Raw genomic sequence first — 21,276 nt, 5'->3', positions numbered from 1 at the left:
TTTCTTTTAACATCAATTATAAACTTGTTATATTAGTGGCGAAACAAGTAAAAATTAAAGAACGTATACGAATGCCATATAAAAATGGCCGTATTCGAATTAAAATAGAATTATTTCACAAAGCAAAAAAAAAAATATGAATTAAAATCAATATTTAAGAAAAACCGAACATATAAAATGGAAATAAAATCTATTATATTTATATACTAATTTCTATTCAAAAAATATGAATGAAATATGAACGAAAACATTATTCTGGTTGATCCTGCCAGTAGTTATATGCTTGTCTCAAAGATTAAGCCATGCATGTCTAAGTACACACGAATTAAAAGTGAAACCGCAAAAGGCTCATTATATCAGTTATGGTTCCTTAGATCGTTAACAGTTACTTGGATAACTGTGGTAATTCTAGAGCTAATACATGCAATTAAACATGAACCTTATGGGACATGTGCTTTTATTAGGCTAAAACCAAGCGATCGCAAGATCGTTATATTGGTTGAACTCTAGATAACATGCAGATCGTATGGTCTTGTACCGACGACAGATCTTTCAAATGTCTGCCCTATCAACTTTTGATGGTAGTATCTAGGACTACCATGGTTGCAACGGGTAACGGGGAATCAGGGTTCGATTCCGGAGAGGGAGCCTGAGAAACGGCTACCACATCTAAGGAAGGCAGCAGGCGCGTAAATTACCCACTCCCAGCTCGGGGAGGTAGTGACGAAAAATAACAATACAGGACTCATATCCGAGGCCCTGTAATTGGAATGAGTACACTTTAATCCTTTAACAAGGACCAATTGGAGGGCAAGTCTGGTGCCAGCAGCCGCGGTAATTCCAGCTCCAATAGCGTATATTAAAGTTGTTGCGGTTAAAACGTTCGTAGTTGAACTTGTGCTTCATACGGGTAGTACAACTTACAATTGTGGTTAGTACTATACCTTTATGTATGTAAGCGTATTACCGGTGGAGTTCTTATATGTGTTTAAATACTTGTATTTTTTCATATGTTCCTCCTATTTAAAAACCTGCATTAGTGCTCTTAAACGAGTGTTATTGTGGGGCCGGTACAATTACTTTGAACAAATTAGAGTGCTTAAAGCAGGCTTCAAATGCCTGAATATTCTGTGCATGGGATAATGAAATAAGACCTCTGTTCTGCTTTCATTGGTTTTCAGATCAAGAGGTAATGATTAATAGAAGCAGTTTGGGGGCATTAGTATTACGACGCGAGAGGTGAAATTCTTGGACCGTCGTAAGACTAACTTAAGCGAAAGCATTTGCCAAAGATGTTTTCATTAATCAAGAACGAAAGTTAGAGGTTCGAAGGCGATCAGATACCGCCCTAGTTCTAACCATAAACGATGCCAGCTAGCAATTGGGTGTAGCTACTTTTATGGCTCTCTCAGTCGCTTCCCGGGAAACCAAAGCTTTTGGGCTCCGGGGGAAGTATGGTTGCAAAGCTGAAACTTAAAGGAATTGACGGAAGGGCACCACCAGGAGTGGAGCCTGCGGCTTAATTTGACTCAACACGGGAAAACTTACCAGGTCCGAACATAAGTGTGTAAGACAGATTGATAGCTCTTTCTCGAATCTATGGGTGGTGGTGCATGGCCGTTCTTAGTTCGTGGAGTGATTTGTCTGGTTAATTCCGATAACGAACGAGACTCAAATATATTAAATAGATATCTTCAGGATTATGGTGTTGAAGCTTATATAGCCTTCATTCATGGTGGCAGTAAAATGTTTATTGTGTTTGAATGTGTTTATATAAGTGGAGCCGTACCTGTTGGTTTGTCCCATTATAAGGACACTAGCTTCTTAAATGGACAAATTGCGTCTAGCAATAATGAGATTGAGCAATAACAGGTCTGTGATGCCCTTAGATGTCCTGGGCTGCACGCGCGCTACAATGAAAGTATCAACGTGTATTTCCTAGACCGAGAGGTCCGGGTAAACCGCTGAACCACTTTCATGCTTGGGATTGTGAACTGAAACTGTTCACATGAACTTGGAATTCCCAGTAAGTGTGAGTCATTAACTCGCATTGATTACGTCCCTGCCCTTTGTACACACCGCCCGTCGCTACTACCGATTGAATTATTTAGTGAGGTCTCCGGACGTGATCACTGTGACGCCTTGTGTGTTACGGTTGTTTCGCAAAAGTTGACCGAACTTGATTATTTAGAGGAAGTAAAAGTCGTAACAAGGTTTCCGTAGGTGAACCTGCGGAAGGATCATTATTGTATAATATCCTTACCGTTAATAAAAAAATTTGTTAATACAAATTTAATACAAATTACCAATATATATATATATACATAATAATTATAATAATAATTATACCAAAAATATGATCTTAAAAGTAAAAGATCAAATAAATTTCGAACAAGCAAATCGAAATATTGTAATAATATAATATTATTACAAATAAATTAAATAGAAACAAACATAAAATTCGAACAAGCAAATCGAATTATTAATATAATAAAATATATTTTATATATTTATTATAAACTTTTGTGTGTATATGGACCATAATATACACGCGTTGCGAGATGTATTGGCCAACTAATTTGATGATGATCATACATTGGATAATGCAACAACCTAAAATATACAATGTTGTACCTGGTTTCAGGTTAATGTTTTATATAAAATTATCAATATATATTAACAAACAAATGCCATTACAAATAATACTTTGATATATATTGTTTATATAAAACTAAGACATTTCGCAGCATTTATTTTAGGTATATAAATACATTTATTGAAGGAATTGATATATGCCAGTAAAATGGTGTATTTTTAATTTCTTTCAATAAAAACATATTTGACCAAATTTAAAACCAATATTATAAAACTCTAAGCGGTGGATCACTCGGCTCATGGGTCGATGAAGAACGCAGCAAACTGTGCGTCATCGTGTGAACTGCAGGACACATGAACATCGACATTTTGAACGCATATCGCAGTCCATGCTGTTATGTACTTTAATTAATTTTATAGTGCTGCTTGGACTACATATGGTTGAGGGTTGTAAGACTATGCTAATTAAGTTGTTTATACAAATTTTATAATAAAATTTTATAAGCATATGGTATATTATTGGATAAAAATAATTTAATTATTTTATTCATAATATTAACAAATATATGAAAAACATTATCTCACAATAGTAATTAAACTTTGAGAAAAACGAAGAGGAATATTTTCTTTTTCAATCAAATAATACTGAGAAATGTCTAGCATAAAATATTATCTAGAATTGTCTCTTATTAATGATTTGAAATATGAAAAACGTTGACAATATTATTATTCTTCGTTAATTCGTTACAAATAAATGCCATGAATATATATATACGTCAGCTTTAAACGAATTTAATAAAATGTTTTATCATTATATATAAAGAATTAATTGCAAATAAAAGTTATATACAACCTCAACTCATATGGGACTACCCCCTGAATTTAAGCATATTACTTAGGGAGGAAAAGAAACTAACAAGGATTTTCTTAGTAGCGGCGAGCGAAAAGAAATCAGTTCAGCACTAAGTCACTTTGTCTATATGGCAAATGTGAGATGCAGTGTATGGAGCGTCAATATTCTAGTATGAGAAATTAACGATTTAAGTCCTTCTTAAATGAGGCCATTTACCCATAGAGGGTGCCAGGCCCGTATAACGTTAATGATTACTAGATGATGTTTCCAAAGAGTCGTGTTGCTTGATAGTGCAGCACTAAGTGGGTGGTAAACTCCATCTAAAACTAAATATAACCATGAGACCGATAGTAAACAAGTACCGTGAGGGAAAGTTGAAAAGAACTCTGAATAGAGAGTTAAACAGTACGTGAAACTGCTTAGAGGTTAAGCCCGATGAACCTGAATATCCGTTATGGAAAATTCATCATTAAAATTGTAATATTTAAACAATATTATGATAATAGTGTGCATTTTTTCCATATAAAGGACATTGTAATCTATTAGCATACCAAATTTATCATAAAATATAACTTATAGTTTATTCAAATTAAATTGCTTGCATTTTAACACAGAATAAATGTTATTAATTTGATAAAGTGCTGATAGATTTATATGAATACAGTGCGTTAATTTTTCGGAATTATATAATGGCATGATTATCATTGATTTTTGTGTTTATTATATGCACTTGTAGGATTAACAATGCGAAAGATTCAGGATACCTTCGGGACCCGTCTTGAAACACGGACCAAGGAGTCTAACATATGTGCAAGTTATTGGGATATAAACCTAATAGCGTAATTAACTTGACTAATAATGGGATTAGTTTTTTAACTATTTATAGCTAATTAACACAATCCCGGGGCGTTCTATATAGTTATGTATAATGATATTTATATTATTTATGCCTCTAACTGGAACGTACCTTGAGCATATATGCTGTGACCCGAAAGATGGTGAACTATACTTGATCAGGTTGAAGTCAGGGGAAACCCTGATGGAAGACCGAAACAGTTCTGACGTGCAAATCGATTGTCAGAATTGAGTATAGGGGCGAAAGACCAATCGAACCATCTAGTAGCTGGTTCCTTCCGAAGTTTCCCTCAGGATAGCTGGTGCATTTTAATATTATATAAAATAATCTTATCTGGTAAAGCGAATGATTAGAGGCCTTAGGGTCAAAACGATCTTAACCTATTCTCAAACTTTAAATGGGTAAGAACCTTAACTTTCTTGATATGAAGTTTAAGGTTATGATATAATGTGCCCAGTGGGCCACTTTTGGTAAGCAGAACTGGCGCTGTGGGATGAACCAAACGTAATGTTACGGTGCCCAAATTAACAACTCATGCAGATACCATGAAAGGCGTTGGTTGCTTAAAACAGCAGGACGGTGATCATGGAAGTCGAAATCCGCTAAGGAGTGTGTAACAACTCACCTGCCGAAGCAACTAGCCCTTAAAATGGATGGCGCTTAAGTTGTTTAGCTATTCATTACCGCTAAAGTAGATGATTTATATTACTTGTGATATAAATTTTGAAACTTTAGTGAGTAGGAAGGTACAATGGTATGCGTAGAAGTGTTTGGCGTAAGCCTGCATGGAGCTGCCATTGGTACAGATCTTGGTGGTAGTAGCAAATAATCGAATGAGACCTTGGAGGACTGAAGTGGAGAAGGGTTTCGTGTGAACAGTGGTTGATCACGAGTTAGTCGGTCCTAAGTTCAAGGCGAAAGCCGAAAATTTTCAAGTAAAACCAAAAACGCAATATATACAAATCAAGCTAATATAATATACTTGAATAATTTTGAACGAAAGGGAATACGGTTCCAATTCCGTAACCTGTTGAGTATCCGTTTGTTATTAAATATGGGCCTCGTGCTCATCCTGGCAACAGGAACGACCATAAAGAAGCCGTCGAGAGATATCGGAAGAGTTTTCTTTTCTGTTTTATAGCCGTACTACCATGGAAGTCTTTCGCAGAGAGATATGGTAGATGGGCTAGAAGAGCATGACATATACTGTTGTGTCGATATTTTCTCCTCGGACCTTGAAAATTTATGGTGGGGACACGCAAACTTCTCAACAGGCCGTACCAATATCCGCAGCTGGTCTCCAAGGTGAAGAGTCTCTAGTCGATAGAATAATGTAGGTAAGGGAAGTCGGCAAATTAGATCCGTAACTTCGGGATAAGGATTGGCTCTGAAGATTGAGATAGTCGGGCTTGATTGGGAAACAATAACATGGTTTATGTGCTCGTTCTGGGTAAATAGAGTTTCTAGCATTTATGTTAGTTACTTGTTCCCCGGATAGTTAGTTACGTAGCCAATTGTGGAACTTTCTTGCTAAAATTTTTAAGAATACTAATTGGGTCAAACCAATTAGTTCTTATTAATTATAACGATTATCAATTAACAATCAATTCAGAACTGGCACGGACTTGGGGAATCCGACTGTCTAATTAAAACAAAGCATTGTGATGGCCCTAGCGGGTGTTGACACAATGTGATTTCTGCCCAGTGCTCTGAATGTCAAAGTGAAGAAATTCAAGTAAGCGCGGGTCAACGGCGGGAGTAACTATGACTCTCTTAAGGTAGCCAAATGCCTCGTCATCTAATTAGTGACGCGCATGAATGGATTAACGAGATTCCTACTGTCCCTATCTACTGACAGTCGATTTTGGATTGCTCGAGTGAGCAGACGTGTGTTTTCGTGCGCTCCGTTAGTTAATTCAAAAACAACAGTCCCCGGTTAGCTACATAGCTGAAACTAGCACCAAAATTCGTGTTTATTGCCTGTGAAAACGTTTTCGGGTTTTTCTGCATGAAAAACTGTGCGGTTGAGTGATATTTCGCGTTTTTCATTTTGTGAATTTTGTTTTCATATTTGCCTCATTTAGGCATATTTTATTTGACAGTTGTCTGAAAGGTAATTGTGACTTTGCTATTTGTCATATATTTGGTACGGAAATTGGACAAAGGTGTGTGACTTTGATAAGTGGTTCGAGCATTGGAATTTCAGCAAATCAGCTGATTGGGATACCAGATCAGCAAAATAGAGTCGGGGTTCCATCCAATATGGATGTTAGCGAGTCTGGGAGTGAACATGGGAGCAGCCGCAGTTCAGCCCGTGGAAGGACCGTGCGCGCTAGGGGAAAACGCAGTATGGGGCCGCCGAGAGATGCATCACGGGCAAAGGTTCCAGCTATTGGTGGGACAAAGGACACGCCAGTGTCTTTAGATGAAGAAAATGAGCCATTATGGATGGAGATGCCGAGTGCTGCTGCGATTGCCGCAAGTTCAGCTGACCCTGTGAATGCTGCTCTGAACGCCGCTGAAAACGCCGCTGCGACTATTGACGCCCCGGATACTGCATCCATTGTTACCCCAGATATTCCGGTAGTCTCCATCATGGAGAAGGTAAAGATGGGAAGCGGTGCCATAGCACGAGAATTGGCGGACATCCGGACCTCGTTCGCGAAAGTATTGGTTGCCTCGACGACCAGCTCAAAACTGGCTGGAAAAATCCAGAATAATTTCAACAGGTATGAGGAGATTATCAGTGCTATGATGATTCACATTGGAGTCCTCGAGGATCGTGCAAGCAGACAACCAACGCCAACACCGGTCGTCTCGGCTGCCTCCTATGCAACTACTGCTGCAAGAGGCGCGCATCTTGTTGGCCAACCTGCTCCCCCCGTAGCCGCACCACGGAGCGTGAACATTCGCGAAACGTGGTCAGCGGTCGTTGCCGGCGACGATCCCACCCTCTCGGGAAGGCAGATTGCGGACAAAATCCGCAAGGAGGTTGCGCCCGCCCTGGGCGTTAGGGTTCATGAGGTGCGTGAGCTGAAGAGAGGCGGTGCTATTATTCGCACGCCATCTCGAGCAGAAATGACCAAAGTTGTCGCATCTGCAAAGTTCGCTGAGGTGGGCCTTAAGGTGTCGAGGAATCCGATTATAAAACCTCGGGTGATTGTGCAAGACGTTGACACCACCATAGGACACGAGGAATTTATGCTGGAACTCAAAGAGAAAAACTTTGAGGATTGGTCGATGAAGCAGTTTCAGAAAGCGGTGGTTTTGACCACAAAGCCCTGGTCTACTGCCAACGGTGCCACAATTAACGTGACACTGGAAGTAGACGACCAGGCGCTGAGCCTTCTAGATGGTGGCAGAGTTTACATCAAGTGGTTCTCTTATCGCTGTCGGCGGCAAGTGCGCACCTACGCTTGCCATAATTGCCTGGGATTCGACCACAAGATTGACAACTGCAGGTATACGAAGCAGGTCTGCCGTCAGTGCGGACAGGATGGCCACAAAGCGGTACAATGTTGTAACCCGGTGGATTGCCGTAACTGCCGGCATAAAGGGCTTCCCTCAGGACATTATATGCTCTCAGGAGGTTGCCCGATATACGGCGCGGTGATAGCAAGGGTGCAAGCTAGACATTAATATGTTCAGCTTCATCCAAGCAAATTGTGGCAAAGGCCGTTGCGCTTTCATCGAGCTTGCCAAGCAGGTGAGAGATGCTGGCCACCTGTTCGCACTAGTCCAGGAGCCCTACGTGGACACAGCTGGAAGAATGACTGGACTCCCTGGAGGGATGAGGGTCTTCGCAGACAAGAGGAGGAAAGCCGCAATCATAGTGGATGATGCAAATGCCATCTGCATGCCCATCGAGAGCCTGACGACGGAGTACGGAGTGTGCGTGAGTGTCACGGGAAGATACGGCACTATCTTTCTGGCCTCCGCATACTGCCGGCATAGAGCTGCTCTGGAGCCCTACACCGACTACCTGGATTCGGTCCTGCTGCTGGCCAGCACGACACCGACAATCCTTGGAATAGATGCTAACGCCGTGTCCCCCATGTGGTTTAGTAAATCTCCACCCAACTCTGGAGATAGTCATCGTCGCGAACGGGGACAGCACTTGACCGAGTGGATCATTGCAAGCGGTGCCTGTGTGCTCAACACAGCCAGCCAGGTGTTCACGTTCGATAATATTCGCTCCAGTAGTGATATCGACGTGACCTTCGCCAACGACGCAGCGCGAGCATGGGCTATGTTCGAATGGAGAGTCGACTTCTGGGATCTCAGTGACCACAACATTATCACTGTTGAGGTTACTCCAGATCCCAATAGGGCCGTTGAGAGCCTAGCTCCGGTACCGCAATGGAGACTCTCCAATGTAAGTTGGCGAAGATTCGGTGAGGAGCTAAGGAGTGCAGCAAGAGGTCTCGAGGAACTGGAGGAATCGCCGTTGGACGAACGAGTGTCTGCCCTCCGCTCTACCGTACAGGACGTGTGCGACAGAGTGATGGGGCGCAGGATGCCTGCAGAAAGGAGAAAAGTAATATGGTGGAATCCTGAACTGAGTACCAAACGCCAAGAGGTTCGGAGACTGAGGCGGAGGCTGCAGGAAGCTCGTCGGAGTGGTACCGATGATGCTGTGCAACTTGTTGCTGGTCTGAGGCTTGCTTCAGCCCAGTACAAGAAGCTTATCCTGACGACAAAGGAGCAAAACTGGCGGGACTTCGTGGGACGGCACAAAGATGATCCATGGGGGCACGTCTACCGAATATGCCGAGGCCGGAAGAAGACAACCGATCTCGGATGTCTTCGGTCGAACGGCGCGCTTATCGTAAATTGGCTCGACTGCGCAAACGTGCTTCTTCGCCACTTCTTTCCAGTTGCGGAGTCGACTGCACGCGTGGACGTACACCCTGGTGCCCCGCCAATTCTCGAATCCTTCGAGGTGGCGACCTGCGTCTCCAGGCTGAAAAGTCGGAGATCTCCGGGTATGGATGGCATCACGGGTGGCATCGTCAAGGAGGTATGGCGTGCCATTCCGGAACACCTGACGTCGCTGTACTCTCGATGCCTCTCGGAAGGATACTTCCCTGACGAGTGGAAGCACCCGAGAGTGATACCGCTGGTAAAGGGGCCTGATAAGGACAGGAGCGATCCTTCGTCCTATCGTGGCATATGCCTTTTGCCAGTGTTCGGAAAGGTGCTCGAAGGACTCATGGTGAATCGACTCAAGGATGTGCTACCGGATGGCTGCAGATGGCAATTTGGATTTCGGCCTGGACGCTGCGTGGAGGATGCCTGGAGGCATGCCACAACCACAGTTGACAACACCACGTCGCAATACGTCCTTGGAATTTTTGTCGATTTCAAGGGAGCATTCGACAATGTGGAGTGGAGCGCAGTGCTCGATCGGCTTATCGACGTCGGCTGTCGTGAGATAAGCTTGTGGAAAAGCTATTTCTCCGGCCGAAGGGCAAGCATCATCAGCAGGTATGAAGCAGCCACAGTCTCGGTTACACGGGGCTGCCCGCAAGGGTCCATTAGTGGTCCATTCATTTGGAACCTTCTGATGGATGTGCTGCTTCAGCGCCTAGAGCCACATTGTGCTGTGAGCGCGTATGCAGATGATTTGCTACTTTTCGTTGACGGGAATTCCCGTGCTGATCTGGAGCGAAAAGGCGAGCAGTTGATGAGCATCGTGGGAGCCTGGGGATCTGAAGTTGGAGTGAGCGTGTCCACCAGCAAGACGGCAATCATGTTGCTGAAAGGGAAGCTTTCGCAACGAAGGAGACCAACGGTGCGTTTTGCTGGAGCAAGCCTACCGTATGTCGAAAAATACCGGTACCTGGGCATCTTAGTCGGCGAGCGGTTGAGTTTCCTCCCGCATATCTCGGCAATTCGAGATCGGCTGACTGGAGTCGCCGCGGGGCTAGCACGGGTGCTTCGAGTCGATTGGGGACTTAGTTCCCGCGCAAAGAGGACCATATATAGGGGACTCATGATGCCATGTGCACTCTTTGGTGCCTCGGTATGGTACAAGGCGGTGAGTAGGGGTAAATCCCTAAAACTCCTCACCTCGTGCCAGAGGACCATCCTTTTGGGATGCCTACCGGTATGCCGCACAGTGTCCACCGTGGCACTGCAGGTGCTTGCTGGTGCTCCTCCAATGGATCTTGACGCTCATCGGTCTGCTTTGAAGTTCAAACTACGGAAGGAAATCCCCCTGGATACCAACGACTGGCTGCATGGACTGGATATGACCGGGATGAACTGGAAGGAAAAGATGGCTCTGCTAGACGAGCGTCTGCTAAATGAGTGGCAGCTCAGATGGGATAGCGCGGATCACGGGCATGTGACTCGCGAATTCTTCCCAGAGGCAGCGTTTGTCTACAAGAGGAAAGACTTTGTCTTTACTCTAAAAGCCGGATTCTTACTGACAGGACACGGGTCGCTAAACGCATTCTTGCACGACAGGACTCTCAGCACCACGACCGCATGCTCATGTGGGGAGGTTGACGAGAGCTGGCTTCACGTGTTATGTGAATGCCGGCTGTACAATGAATTGCGTGACCTCGATGCTCTCGGAATTGTCCAGGACCAAGGAAGATGGATCGTCGCGGGAGTAGTTGAGACCCCAGAACGGATGCGTCTCCTAGAAGTTTTCGCGGATGCTGCCTTTTTAAGGCGAAGGATGGCTACGACGGATGGAAGGCGAACCACAGGCGCTGGGCTCTAGCCCAACTCACCCCTGCTGTGTGGCTAGCGGCGAAGAATTCTACCACAGCTTGTCATAGCTTGTCGTAGGAGGCGACTAATATGGCATGGGTGCCCCATCCGAGCTTGTCGGAGCTTAAGGGGTGAGGCCTACCGAGCCTGTAATTTCGGTACCACGGGTTGAGCAGTTCCAAGGCTGCTCATTGAGGTCGGCCCCCTAGTGGGAGTATCGTGGTGGCTGTGGTTGACACCCATATCGCGGGTAGAGCCTTCGGGCTCGACGTGGAGTTGCGTCATACAACTCGGGTGCTGTGACCCAAAGATCAGTAGGGATTTAGATAGATCCTGCTCCTCAGCAAGGGGGAATGCTTGCCCGACAAGTAAGCATTCAAATTGCTACCGGGGTGGTTGCTATGTACATAGCTATAGCTTCTAGTCCGGGGCGTTGGTCTGGCGCTTAACCTAGACACATTGCACTATACACTCACTTGTGGGTGTATAAGAGTGCCGTGGTTGTAATCCCTTCAGTGTGGAACACGCCACGTTAAATAAGCTTCGGAGGGATCCGATGGACACCTGTCCCTATCTACTATCTAGCGAAACCACAGCCAAGGGAACGGGCTTGGAATAATTAGCGGGGAAAGAAGACCCTTTTGAGCTTGACTCTAATCTGGCAGTGTAAGGAGACATAAGAGGTGTAGAATAAGTGGGAGATATTAGACTTCGGTTTGGTATCGTCAATGAAATACCACTACTCTTATTGTTTCCTTACTTACTTGATTAAATGGAACGTGTATCATTTCCTAGCCATTATACGGATATATTTATTATATCTTATGGTATTGGGTTTTGATGCAAGCTTCTTGATCAAAGTATCACGAGTTTGTTATATAATCGCAAACAAATTCTTTAATAAAACGGTGCATTTATGTATTTTTGATTTGAAAATTTGGTATAACTCCAATTACTCAGGTATGATCCAATTCAAGGACATTGCCAGGTAGGGAGTTTGACTGGGGCGGTACATCTCTCAAATAATAACGGAGGTGTCCCAAGGCCAGCTCAGTGCGGACAGAAACCACACATAGAGCAAAAGGGCAAATGCTGACTTGATCTCGGTGTTCAGTACACACAGGGACAGCAAAAGCTCGGCCTATCGATCCTTTTGGTTTAAAGAGTTTTTAACAAGAGGTGTCAGAAAAGTTACCATAGGGATAACTGGCTTGTGGCGGCCAAGCGTTCATAGCGACGTCGCTTTTTGATCCTTCGATGTCGGCTCTTCCTATCATTGTGAAGCAAAATTCACCAAGCGTTGGATTGTTCACCCATGCAAGGGAACGTGAGCTGGGTTTAGACCGTCGTGAGACAGGTTAGTTTTACCCTACTAATGACAAAACGTTGTTGCGACAGCATTCCTGCGTAGTACGAGAGGAACCGCAGGTACGGACCAATGGCACAATACTTGTTCGAGCGAACAGTGGTATGACGCTACGTCCGTTGGATTATGCCTGAACGCCTCTAAGGTCGTATCCGTGCTGGACTGCAATGATAAATAAGGGGCAATTTGCATTGTATGGCTTCTAAACCATTTAAAGTTTATAATTTACTTTATAAACGACAATGGATGTGATGCCAATGTAATTTGTAACATAGTAAATTGGGAGGATCTTCGATCACCTGATGCCGCGCTAGTTACATATAAAAGCATTATTTAATACAATGACAAAGCCTAGAATCAATTGTAAACGACTTTTGTAACAGGCAAGGTGTTGTAAGTGGTTGAGCAGCTGCCATACTGCGATCCACTGAAGCTTATCCTTTGCTTGATGATTCGATAATAAACATAAATTTAATTGTGTTTATTTTGTTTGGCTTTTTTAAGTCAGAATATATATATATATAAAATATATATATATAAAATAATAATTATATTTAAATAAATTTTATTTAAATATATTTAACAATGGTAGCCATATGTATCGTCATCCTATTAGTGACGCGTATAAAAATATTCTAAGTCCGAACATGCAAATAAGAGACATATGCAAGTATATGTACTTCTTAAGGTAGCCAACTGAATCGTCATCCTATTAGTGACGTGTATACAAATATTCTAAGTCCGAACATACAAGTAAGAGACATATGCAAGTATATGTACCTCTTAAGGTAGCCAACTGAATCGTCATCCTATTAGTGACGTGTATAAAAATATTCTAAGTCCGAACATACAAGTAAGAGACATATGCAAGTATATGTACCTCTTAAGGTAGCCAACTGAATCGTCATCCTATTAGTGACGTGTATAAAAATATTCTAAGTCCGAACATACAAGTAAGAGACATATGCAAGTATATGTACCTCTTAAGGTAGCCAACTGAATCGTCATCCTATTAGTGACGCGTATAAAAATATTCTAAGTCCGAACATGCAAATAAGAGACATATGCAAGTATATGTACCTCTTAAGGTAGCCAACTGAATCGTCATCCTATTAGTGACGTGTATAAAAATATTCTAAGTCCGAACATACAAGTAAGAGACATATGCAAGTATATGTACCTCTTAAGGTAGCCAACTGAATCGTCATCCTATTAGTGACGTGTATAAAAATATTCCAAGTCCAAACATGAGTTATATGGATATGAAAATAATATTAAGTTCTAGTATGGATATGAAAAAAAATGAGTTATATGGATATGGGAAAAATAACAAGTTCTAGTATGGATATGAAAAAAATGAGTTATGTGGATATGGGAAAAATAATAAGTTCTAGTATGGATATGAAAAAAAAAATGAGTTATATGGATATGGAAAAGAATACAGAGTTCTAGTATGGATATGGAAAAATGAGTTATATGAATATGGGAAAAATGATAAGTTCTAGTATGGATATGAAAAAATATTGAGTTATATGGATATTAAAGAAATAATAAGTTCTAGTATGGATATGGAATAAAATGAGTTATATAGATATGGCAAAAAATTTAATGTTCTAGTATGGATATGAAAAAAATTAGTTATATGAATATGGGAAAATTTATAAGTTCTAGTATGGATATGGGAAAAATAATAAGTTCTAGTATGGATATAAAAAAATATTGAGTTATATGGATATTAAAGAAATAATAAGTTCTAGTATGGATATGGAAAAAAATTAGTTATATTGATATGCTAAATAATGAGTTATATGCATATGGGAAAAATACTAAGTTGTAGTATGGATATGGGAAGAATACTGAGTTCTAGTATGGATATGGGAAAAATAATCAGTTCTAGTATGGATATGAAAAAATATTGAGTTTTATGGATATTGAAGAGATAATAAGCTCTAGTATGGATATGGAAAAAATTAATTATATTGTAATAGTAAATAATAAGTTATATGGATATAGGAAGAAAATTAGGTTCTAGTATGGATATGAAAAAAATTAGTTCTATGGATATGGGAAAAATAAAAAGTTCTGGTATGGATATGGAAAAATATTAAGTTATATGGATATTAAAGAAATAATAAGTTCTAGTATGGATATGGAATAAAATGAGTTATATAGATATGGCAAAAATATAATGTTCTAGTATGGATATGAAAAAAATTAGTTATATGAATATGGGAAAATTTATAAGTTCTAGTATGGATATGGGAAAAAGAATAAGTTCTAGTATGGATATGAAAAAATATTGAGTTATATGAATATTAAAGAAATAATAAGTTCTAGTATGAATATGGAAAAATATTATTTATATTGATATGGTAAATAAAGATTTATATGGATATGGGATAAATACTAAATTCTAGTGTGGATATGGAAAAAACGAGTTATATGGATATGGGAAAAATAATAAGTTCAAGTATGGATATGGAAAAAAATTAGTTTAATAGTTATAGGTATGGAAAAAAATTAATTATATAGATATAGAACAAAAAATAAGTTATATGGATATGGTGGCATCAGTACGAAATATGCCCAATTTACATACACCGGAGCCGCAGTACGATAAATACCCAATATTTAGACGTCGTGGCCAAAAACATATATAGGGAGGCAGTGCTCGCCGACCGGTTGTATTGTTCAAAATTTATGTTTTTCATATTATTTTGGCAATGCTATATATAAATGATATCTTATACATATAATTCAATTATAGCGATATGGAAATACCATATTATATGTATAAAGAAAAAAAATGTATAATAAAATATACATTGACATACAAATATGGCTAGTTGTATGGATATGCCGTATTCATTATATGGATACGGCATATAGATTATATAAATATGACCAAAAAATATTTTATATTGATATGGCAAATAAAGAAATTACTTGAATATGGAAATAAAAGAAGTTATATTGATATGGAAGAAAATAATGAGTCATATAGATATGTTGGCATCAGTACGAAATATGCCCAATTTACATACACCGGGGCCGCAGTACGAAAAATACCCAATATTTAGACGTCGTGGCCAAAAACATATATAGGGAGGCAGTGCTCGCCGACCGGCCGTATTGTTCAAAATTTATGTTTATCATATTATTTTGGCAATGCTATATATAAATGATATCTTATACATATAATTCAATTATAGCGATATGGAAATACCATATTATATGTATAAAGAAAAAAAATGTATAATAAAATATACATTGACATACAAATATGGCTAGTTGTATGGATATGCCGTATTCATTATATGGATACGGCATATAGATTATATAAATATGACCAAAAAATATTTTATATTGATATGGCAAATAAAGAAATTACTTGAATATGGAAATAAAAGAAGTTATATTGATATGGAAGAAAATAATGAGTCATATAGATATGTTGGCATCAGTACGAAATATGCCCAATTTACATACACCGGGGCCGCAGTACGAAAAATACCCAATATTTAGACGTCGTGGCCAAAAACATATATAGGGAGGCAGTGCTCGCCGACCGGCCGTATTGTTCAAAATTTATGTTTATCATATTATTTTGGCAATGCTATATATAAATGATATCTTATACATATAATTCAATTATAGCGATATGGAAATACCATATTATATGTATAAAGAAAAAAAATGTATAATAAAATATACATTGACATACAAATATGGCTAGTTGTATGGATATGCCGTATTCATTATATGGATACGGCATATAGATTATATAAATATGACCAAAAAATATTTTATATTGATATGGCAAATAAAGAAATTACTTGAATATGGAAATAAAAGAAGTTATATTGATATGGAAGAAAATAATGAGTCATATAGATATGTTGGCATCAGTACGAAATATGCCCAATTTACATACACCGGGGCCGCAGTACGAAAAATACCCAATATTTAGACGTCGTGGCCAAAAACATATATAGGGAGGCAGTGCTCGCCGACCGGCCGTATTGTTCAAAATTTATGTTTATCATATTATTTTGGCAATGCTATATATAAATGATATCTTATACATATAATTCAATTATAGCGATATGGAAATACCATATTATATGTATAAAGAAAAAAAATGTATAATAAAATATACATTGACATACAAATATGGCTAGTTGTATGGATATGCCGTATTCATTATATGGATACGGCATATAGATTATATAAATATGACCAAAAAATATTTTATATTGATATGGCAAATAAAGAAATTACTTGAATATGGAAATAAAAGAAGTTATATTGATATGGAAGAAAATAATGAGTCATATAGATATGTTGGCATCAGTACGAAATATGCCCAATTTACATACACCGGGGCCGCAGTACGAAAAATACCCAATATTTAGACGTCGTGGCCAAAAACATATATAGGGAGGCAGTGCTCGCCGACCGGCCGTATTGTTCAAAATTTATGTTTATCATATTATTTTGGCAATGCTATATATAAATGATATCTTATACATATAATTCAATTATAGCGATATGGAAATACCATATTATATGTATAAAGAAAAAAAATGTATAATAAAATATACATTGACATACAAATATGGCTAGTTGTATGGATATGCCGTATTCATTATATGGATACGGCATATAGATTATATAAATATGACCAAAAAATATTTTATATTGATATGGCAAATAAAGAAATTACTTGAATATGGAAATAAAAGAAGTTATATTGATATGGAAGAAAATAATGAGTCATATAGATATGTTGGCATCAGTACGAAATATGCCCAATTTACATACACCGGGGCCGCAGTACGAAAAATACCCAATATTTAGACGTCGTGGCCAAAAACATATATAGGGAGGCAGTGCTCGCCGACCGGCCGTATTGTTCAAAATTTATGTTTATCATATTATTTTGGCAATGCTATATATAAATGATATCTTATACATATAATTCAATTATAGCGATATGGAAATACCATATTATATGTATAAAGAAAAAAAATGTATAATAAAATATACATTGACATACAAATATGGCTAGTTGTATGGATATGCCGTATTCATTATATGGATACGGCATATAGATTATATAAATATGACCAAAAAATATTTTATATTGATATGGCAAATAAAGAAATTACTTGAATATGGAAATAAAAGAAGTTATATTGATATGGAAGAAAATAATGAGTCATATAGATATGTTGGCATCAGTACGAAATATGCCCAATTTACATACACCGGGGCCGCAGTACGAAAAATACCCAATATTTAGACGTCGTGGCCAAAAACATATATAGGGAGGCAGTGCTCGCCGACCGGCCGTATTGTTCAAAATTTATGTTTATCATATTATTTTGGCAATGCTATATATAAATGATATCTTATACATATAATTCAATTATAGCGATATGGAAATACCATATTATATGTATAAAGAAAAAAAATGTATAATAAAATATACATTGACATACAAATATGGCTAGTTGTATGGATATGCCGTATTCATTATATGGATACGGCATATAGATTATATGGATATGACCAAAAATAATTCATAAAGAAATTATATGAATATGGCAGAAATAATTGGTTATATTAATATGATCAAATAATACTTTATATAAAAAAGTGAATATCTTTGGTTGGGTGGCAAAGAGAATTAAATATGCCCGATATATAGACGTCGTGGCCAAAAACTACTATAGGGTGAAGTGCTTGTCTGTTGGTCTATATATATACATATAATATTTTATGTGTACACATTATTATTATAGATAGTTAATATCTATCGTATGGGTGGCAAACGGAATTAAATAATTTCGATATTTAGACGTCGTGGCCAAAAACTACTATAGGATGGTCAGTGGTTGTCCACCAATTAATTATTGAACAAACCATATGAATATCATATGCTGTTGTCAATATAATGTATATCAATAATAATAAAAAATAAGGATGGTACAGTAAGTAGTCCATCTACTATTGAACAAAATATATTATAATATATACTTTTGTTATCAATAGAACAACATATATTAAAATCAAAATATTATCCGTATAAATTTGTTTCTTAAATGAAATTAAGACTTGGCTACGCGGTTAATATTATAAACCCATGATAATAAGGTGAAACAGAGGTCAAGTTTCTATTATATATAGAATAACAAATTGTTTCCGACTTTTATCGTTAATCTTTGGTGGCAGGTATATATGATAATTTATATTAAATTATTATATCCCCTGTCGTTTGGGCACAGAGTATCGCTTGCCGGTACAATGTGTTTACAAAAAGCATTATAATAAAATATAATTGCAATATTAGTGATCAAAATAATTTCATATGCGCTCGGTTTTATATCATATATTACCAGAGAGTTATATGGAAAAGATAAATTTTAAATTTATCATCAAAATGCAAATGATTTAACTCAATATTTATATTGGTTAAACAAAAATTGTACATGTGTGGATACAATAATTATGTATGTTGAACAAAAATGATATTTTAGAATGAAATATGTATATATAATATAATAAAAACTTATAGAAAGAACAATATATATTGAAAATTGTGTTATAAAAAAGTTGTACTTTTTCTTTAACATCAATTATAAACTTGTTATATTAGTGGCGAAACAAGTAAAAATTAAAGAACGTATACGAATGCCATATAAAAATGGCCGTATTCGAATTAAAATAGAATTATTTCACAAAGCAAAAAAAAAATATTGAATTAAAATCAATATTTAAGAAAAACCGAACATATAAAATGGAAATAAAATCTATTATATTTATATTACTAATTTCTATTCAAAAAATATGAATGAAATATGAACGAAAACATTATTCTGGTTGATCCTGCCAGTAGTTATATGCTTGTCTCAAAGATTAAGCCATGCATGTCTAAGTACACACGAATTAAAAGTGAAACCGCAAAAGGCTCATTATATCAGTTATGGTTCCTTAGATCGTTAACAGTTACTTGGATAACTGTGGTAATTCTAGAGCTAATACATGCAATTAAAACATGAACCTTATGGGACATGTGCTTTTATTAGGCTAAAACCAAGCGATCGCAAGATCGTTATATTGGTTGAACTCTAGATAACATGCAGATCGTATGGTCTTGTACCGACGACAGATCTTTCAAATGTCTGCCCTATCAACTTTTGATGGTAGTATCTAGGACTACCATGGTTGCAACGGGTAACGGGGAATCAGGGTTCGATTCCGGAGAGGGAGCCTGAGAAACGGCTACCACATCTAAGGAAGGCAGCAGGCGCGTAAATTACCCACTCCCAGCTCGGGGAGGTAGTGACGAAAAATAACAATACAGGACTCATATCCGAGGCCCTGTAATTGGAATGAGTACACTTTAAATCCTTTAACAAGGACCAATTGGAGGGCAAGTCTGGTGCCAGCAGCCGCGGTAATTCCAGCTCCAATAGCGTATATTAAAGTTGTTGCGGTTAAAACGTTCGTAGTTGAACTTGTGCTTCATACGGGTAGTACAACTTACAATTGTGGTTAGTACTATACCTTTATGTATGTAAGCGTATTACCGGTGGAGTTCTTATATGTGTTTAAATACTTGTATTTTTTCATATGTTCCTCCTATTTAAAAACCTGCATTAGTGCTCTTAAACGAGTGTTATTGTGGGCCGGTACAATTACTTTGAACAAATTAGAGTGCTTAAAGCAGGCTTCAAATGCCTGAATATTCTGTGCATGGGATAATGAAATAAGACCTCTGTTCTGCTTTCATTGGTTTTCAGATCAAGAGGTAATGATTAATAGAAGCAGTTTGGGGGCATTAGTATTACGACGCGAGAGGTGAAATTCTTGGACCGTCGTAAGACTAACTTAAGCGAAAGCATTTGCCAAAGATGTTTTCATTAATCAAGAACGAAAGTTAGAGGTTCGAAGGCGATCAGATACCGCCCTAGTTCTAACCATAAACGATGCCAGCTAGCAATTGGGTGTAGCTACTTTTATGGCTCTCTCAGTCGCTTCCCGGGAAACCAAAGCTTTTGGGCTCCGGGGGAAGTATGGTTGCAAAGCTGAAACTTAAAGGAATTGACGGAAGGGCACCACCAGGAGTGGAGCCTGCGGCTTAATTTGACTCAACACGGGAAAACTTACCAGGTCCGAACATAAGTGTGTAAGACAGATTGATAGCTCTTTCTCGAATCTATGGGTGGTGGTGCATGGCCGTTCTTAGTTCGTGGAGTGATTTGTCTGGTTAATTCCGATAACGAACGAGACTCAAATATATTAAATAGATATCTTCAGGATTATGGTGTTGAAGCTTATATAGCCTTCATTCATGGTGGCAGTAAAATGTTTATTGTGTTTGAATGTGTTTATATAAGTGGAGCCGTACCTGTTGGTTTGTCCCATTATAAGGACACTAGCTTCTTAAATGGACAAATTGCGTCTAGCAATAATGAGATTGAGCAATAACAGGTCTGTGATGCCCTTAGATGTCCTGGGCTGCACGCGCGCTACAATGAAAGTATCAACGTGTATTTCCTAGACCGAGAGGTCCGGGTAAACCGCTGAACCACTTTCATGCTTGGGATTGTGAACTGAAACTGTTCACATGAACTTGGAATTCCCAGTAAGTGTGAGTCATTAACTCGCATTGATTACGTCCCTGCCCTTTGTACACACCGCCCGTCGCTACTACCGATTGAATTATTTAGTGAGGTCTCCGGACGTGATCACTGTGACGCCTTGTGTGTTACGGTTGTTTCGCAAAAGTTGACCGAACTTGATTATTTAGAGGAAGTAAAAGTCGTAACAAGGTTTCCGTAGGTGAACCTGCGGAAGGATCATTATTGTATAATA

The 21,276-nt window shown here is 38.6% G+C and overlaps 3 non-coding genes and 1 pseudogene across 3 annotated transcripts; all 4 read left to right on the top strand.

Moving 5' to 3' along the window:
• Positions 1 to 252: 252 nt before the first annotated feature.
• On the top strand, positions 253 to 2,246 carry LOC138914100 (small subunit ribosomal RNA). The gene has a single exon (XR_011419983.1). It is a non-coding gene; the product is annotated as a small subunit ribosomal RNA (ribosomal RNA).
• Positions 2,247 to 2,867: 621 nt separating this feature from the next.
• On the top strand, positions 2,868 to 3,046 carry LOC138914107 (5.8S ribosomal RNA). The gene has a single exon (XR_011419989.1). It is a non-coding gene; the product is annotated as a 5.8S ribosomal RNA (ribosomal RNA).
• A 398-nt stretch (positions 3,047 to 3,444) lies between these two features.
• Positions 3,445 to 6,212, top strand: LOC138914104 (large subunit ribosomal RNA; annotated as a pseudogene).
• Positions 6,213 to 19,271: 13,059 nt separating this feature from the next.
• LOC138914099 (small subunit ribosomal RNA) lies at positions 19,272 to 21,266 on the top strand. The gene has a single exon (XR_011419982.1). It is a non-coding gene; the product is annotated as a small subunit ribosomal RNA (ribosomal RNA).
• The last annotated feature ends 10 nt before the right edge of the window (positions 21,267 to 21,276 follow it).

Source organism: Drosophila takahashii, unplaced genomic scaffold (assembly GCF_030179915.1).
Source record: "Drosophila takahashii strain IR98-3 E-12201 unplaced genomic scaffold, DtakHiC1v2 scaffold_109, whole genome shotgun sequence".
Taxonomy (NCBI): domain Eukaryota; kingdom Metazoa; phylum Arthropoda; class Insecta; order Diptera; family Drosophilidae; genus Drosophila; species Drosophila takahashii.
Note: the sequence above shows the minus strand (reverse complement) of the source record. Positions and strands in the feature narration are given on the sequence as shown.